The sequence below is a fragment of the Tubulanus polymorphus genome, chromosome 1 (assembly GCF_964204645.1).
Source record: "Tubulanus polymorphus chromosome 1, tnTubPoly1.2, whole genome shotgun sequence".
Classification (NCBI taxonomy): Eukaryota; Metazoa; Nemertea; class Palaeonemertea; order Tubulaniformes; family Tubulanidae; genus Tubulanus; species Tubulanus polymorphus.
Window position 1 is genome coordinate 28,621,214 of NC_134025.1, and position 6,000 is coordinate 28,627,213.

A 6,000-nucleotide genomic window follows, 5' to 3' on the forward strand; every position below is an offset into this window, starting at 1 on the left:
TTCCACTTGTGTGTGTTTCCCAATGAAAACCGAACGAAACACGAACTGCGTAGAACATGGCCTAATCGTTTTGTGAACAGAATAAGATGCACACACATTATTGGCAAATACCCACTCGTGAAAATAGCGGCACAGTTTATTGTCTGCAAATTAGAGTTTTATGCAGATAAGCCATTAGTAAGTCCCCAACTGGTGCGAGGTAGGAATGTATCCCCTATAACAGAAGTTATTGGGCGCAGAATGTCTCGAGTCGCATTCGTTTTGTCTTTTTTTTTACATCGCAGTAAAAATGATTTGTTTCAGATGAATGGAACTTCGACCGTCTATTCTTTTTCTATACGAGGTAACTTTGTTGTGCGCGATTAAAAAATTAAGACATCTTACGGGGGCAGGCATACTTATAGAGATAATGCACCATAGCATGAATGAATTATGGCCAATAAATAATGCAAAACAGTATACAAAAAACTGTTTCAGCACCAATTCCCAATATCCATTAGAAGCCACTTGGGGTTATGTAAATGAAGCGATGCGAGTTCAAGAAAAAGCGATCCATCAAAAAATGTGATGGCTATGATTGAGTATATATGGAGAGGAACATTTCGAAGATAATTTTTGATCTAATAGACGCCTACATCTAATCTAAAGGATATAGTTCATTTAGGTGATTTTTATATGTCTTATGCCTACACGGCGATTGTGATAGAGAATCTTTTCTCTTGTCGAACGCAGTAATGTCGTACATCATCAACGTCTAACCTCTTTTTTGACAGAGGATTTCTCTCATGTCTTGCTTTCTCTTTTTTACGTGATTCAGTCGCGCCACAGTTGACAAGACATCGAAAGGAAACGCGGAATCCTTGAAATCTGAGAATATTCCTGAAACAATCTCACTTGATAACTTCTCCCATCAATTATGAATAACTCCGTAGCCGTCTAATCCTAGTGAAATGGAGCCTACCATTATGAATCGACGAACCTGATATCTGCTGCTTTCTACAAATCGAAGAGATGAAGCTCCTGCGAAGAAAAACCGAACGACTGTGTCTAACGAAGTTTTTACCATGTGGAAGAAGCCGGAGGCAAAGATAAAGTTTGTTTATGAATAATATATGAAGTGTGATGGATAGAAATAAAATTAGAAATGACACAAAATTCTGTTAGTTAGACACGTTTTCTGTTTAGCATCGATCACTGCCATCCTTACAGTAAGTTGACACATCTGTACTGTTGTAAAGTGCTTGTGTTGTGTTAATAGTCAGCCGAAATTCTTTCGCAGTGTCGTATCTAACTTAATTTTCCTGTCTCTACTCAACAACATTAAACCGGTAACAACATTTGCTACTCAATTCGAACAAAAGTACATGACAAGGTCTAAAAAGTCTCCTTTTCATGAGGAACCATCATTAAACGAAGTTCTGCCACGAAATGTACAGACATTGGCGCGTAGAATGCACTCGTCTGAAATTCTAATTTCCATACTTATGAGTTGTTTATATTCATAAATTAATTGTAAAAATCATCTCACACGAACAAACTTGAATAAATTATGGTCGCTCTTTCCTGTTGGGACATAATGAATACAAAACAGCATTGATGAGAACACTAAGTTAATTAACTGTACAATATGCCCACAGACAATAAACACATTATCCACGAATGATGATTATGTCTGCATTAGTTGCACAGGCAATTCGTCTTTGATTAGTAGAAAACAAGGAAAAGTAAGAGTCTAGCTCGACAGTGATAAACCAGTGATGGGTTCAGTCAAATGGCGCGCGAGTCTATAAACCACTGGAAATTTTGTATAACGATTGGATTTTTCTTCTCGGCTCAAACATTATATTGTTATTATACATCTTATTCGCAGTCCTTTAATCAGATAAGACCCACAATAAAAAAAGTTATGATTTTTCTGATATATTATTTTCCTATCTGTTGTTGAGGCTGTCTGTTTTTTTAAACGATCAATCTTATTTATAGAACGAATACAGAATGATTTCGTCGAAACGGAGCCTGGTAGCTGACGAATGAAAGGTAGATTTTCCGTTAAAAGATTGACCAATTCTGCGTGAACCCCTGGTGGAAATGACATATTAATAAAAGAAATAACCAATTTGGTCCATCTTCGTCGGTCGGTCATCGAAATTCACATCATTTCCGACAGTAATTTGTAATGCGACAGAAAAGTGTTGTTAGAAAGTGATAAGCTACATGCTACATCCGGGTAATCTCCTAGAAAAATAATTTACAGTAAGATAAACCAAAGAGCGAGTATCACGAACCGCCCTTTCAACGGCGCGACCAAATAATCTTCACTGCACGGCGCACGTTTATATTCTTTATCATCCCATCGTCGTTTCGCCCATTGAAAAAATATGAAACCATGTTTTTCCCCCTGGTAATCAAGATGACATGAACAGTTCAGAAATGAAAATGTCAGTGATAGATTATAAGGTCGGGATCACAATTTCTTGACATACTATCCGGTATACTAATGAGCATACTGCGTGTCAATTCGCTATGAAAAAATATGTAAAAATGTTTTTATAAGAAAATACAACGACTTTTGATGACTTCAGAGGTCCGCCTTCCTCATGAAATTCGGGAAAATGATCTTCTATTGTGATTCGGCCTCCTCTCAAGCAGGGACGCCCCTTCCTCTTATGTTACAGTAATCAGTGGAAAGACCATTTATCTTTGACAGTGTCCGACTGGCAGACAGCTTCGACAAACAAAAAACGCTTAAGGCTATGGATAAGTTTCATAATGAACCTCTTGAGAATAAACTGTGACAATGGAAGCGTTTATTATATATAAATTTCTGATCGTACTTCGCTGTGGATGTTGTCAACGTTGGTAGAATTTTCTCCACAAACAACTGATCAAATCAAAGATAGCTTTAGTACCGACTGTGTGCCGATCTTCCTAACCAAAAAAAGATCGCAGTGACACAAAAAAAAATTAGATAACTTCGCCGAGCGTAATTAAAGTTTATCTTGAAAATCAGCCATAAGTTTACTTGACGACTTTTGTATTTACGAAAGACCCATTAGTCTAACTTCCTGTTTTCAGCGACTAGTGAGCGATCGATGCAGAGAGATTCAAGCGGTTTTGAACGTGATGTGTGGAAAAAACAACTTTATTTTCAGTCTCCTCCATATCGCTGTATTACAGCAGACTCTGCGTCTTATAGCTAGAGACATTTAACAGTATGTGTGTCAATAAGTAAACTCAAATACAGCAACGTAACAAATTGACTTCCGGAGTTGTTTTAATGTCGTCAAATTAACGATAATGCCAGTTGAAGCGATGTTACCACTTGTCCAAGATACTTTGCATCAACAACGAAGATAGTATTCATTTAGTCAATGAGAGTCCTGATGGTTGAACAAATGTCGTTGCAGAGCGTGAAGTAGTATATAGTGGTTCGGTTGTTTTTAGCCTTGATACAGAAATCTAACTGGAGACATATAGAACCGTATTAGCTGTTAATTCAAAACGAACGCTGCTAATATATAAATGATCAGGTATAAAGCCCGATGTAAAACCATTTACTCTCTGAGCGATACGTATTAGATATGTAACAGCGGGAGACAACCTGGTAATGGAACGGGTTATTGTCACAGACCCAACCATAAGGGAATAGGCGTGGTGTGCTACACTATCTGCAAATATAATGGTGCGCAGGGTCTTCCTAGAATTAAGTAATATTCCTCTGCAATGTCCATGACAGGAAAATCACATTTGTTGATACTGTATCCCGGGTTATTTGTGCTCTCTCATCTACGTGTGGGTGAAACTTACTACATGTAACACTATCGGAGTCTACAGCAAAAAAACTGATTCGGGAATATTACTCATAACAATAACATACTTATATATATATATATATGTATATATATTCCATCTTTATCACGATCTGGATTTCCAAACTAAAATGATAAGGTTCGAAGTAATTCAACACTTTACTGTGACTAAGCTTATCACGGCAGCAGCGCCGACAACTCTGGGATGGCACCAATTAATTATTCAACGCTTCCCATAATAAAGGTAGACTTATGTCCGGCATAAAATGTTCTATATCAGTCCTTCGACATGGGATTCACCACAATGATCTACGAGTTAATGCAGAAAAAAATAGATACTGTCTGGGCCAGACTGAGTAATAGCGGTCTAGTCTGGGCCAGACTGAGTTATAGCAGTCTGGGGTGTGGGCCAGACTGAGTTATAGCGGCCTGGTCTAGGTCAGACTGAGTTAAAGCGGTCTGGTCTGGGTCAGACTGAGTTAAAGCGGTCTGGTCTGGGTCAGACTTAGTTATAGCGGTCTGGTCTGAGCCAGACTAAGTTATAGCGGTCTGGTCTGGTCTGGGTCAGACTGAGTTAGAGCGGTCTGGTGAAAGTTGGAGCTACGAGCAATCATCTCAACCGTTGTAGAAACTTTATAAACGATGACTACACTCATTCATTCATTCCTTCATTTACGCACAAATAAAGCTCAAATTTCTCATTAACGCTTAACGATTAATGTTTAATGTTAACGTGTAGCAGTCGTGTTCAACTAGTAAAGTATCTGAAACACTGTTTAACAACCTGTCAAAGTGTGAAATCTAAGATGTTGATTAACTTTGTTTGTGAACTAGCGCGGGCTGAAGTTGATAGCGACTAATGCTATAATGGAGACAATTTGATGGCCCTTCAGCTCTCCAGAGAATGTAGCATTTGCAATATGTTCGACGGTTTAACTCACGAGGACGGCATCGACGTATACTTGAAGAAAAGGAGCACTCGAAGGATTTTCACATCTAATCACGTATAGGACTTCGCTATATTCAGCTTAGTAACGATATCCAGGCAAATACCTGAGTAATCGTAATCAACATTTACAAATGTATCGACTGTATAAGAGGACGATCATTAACTTTAAAAGGACTGACAAAAAATACTCGGTTCAATAGTCATTATATTTCAGCTTCTTGCGTACATATGTATTCCATTACATCGTCAACATTCAACTCAATCGAAACGAACACAATCTCGAAAATGGGTTAGAACGATATGGAATATTTATGAAAAAAAAACCGGCAAACAATTACGAAATAGGCGTTTGACTTTGTGTCAACAGAACATTGATTGCTTTGCATACTCACGTCGGAATTCTGGCCCAGAAGACAAACAACGCCGATGATTTGGAACTTGTAGTAAATCCAATAATATTTACAATCAATTAACTATCGGTCACGTTTCGTAATCCTCCGCATCCAGATAAAATCACCATAACGTTTATACGCATGATCGCCACCAGCGATTGGAACCAAGCGTATAACAATCATAGGGTAAAAACAAAGCGCGCACTAATAGCATAGTTACCGCGACAATAAGTTTACAGCTCGAATAATTATGAATTATCGATATGCGAAATTGACGCGATCACGGAGCAGTAGGTGATGCAGAGAGTGAAAGCCGAGAGTCAGGACTTCTATGAAATAAGAATTTATCAAGAGACAAAATTGAGCTCATCGCCGCGTTATTCTATGCGACAGTCACGTGAAAGGGATACGTTTATGATATCATGAATGACTGATAACCCAACCTCCGGTTTGTGTGACCTTTTTATAGGAAATATCTTCCTCTTGAATGATTATCATTCATCGCGGATAAAACAGAAACACGACGAGATGAACCGATACTCGACGACGTCACAAGATTCAGGTGCACAGATACGAACGCCGTACAATAGATGTGACATATCAGATCATTCCCAGAAGGGTACCGTCTATATTTTATTACCGGTTAATGGTGCATGCGATGCCACGAGTGTAAATACAATGCCAATCAGGATTTTTGATCGGCAAAAAATCGTCTTAAGGTTCAATAATGACGCAAAGAGAATAGATACAGAGGATGGCGATGCTTCGACTAATGTTGCTCTTGCTCTGAATTTGCTCACGGAGAAGGTGCCAAATGAGCAACTTTGCTTTCGCGTATGTTTTAAAGTTT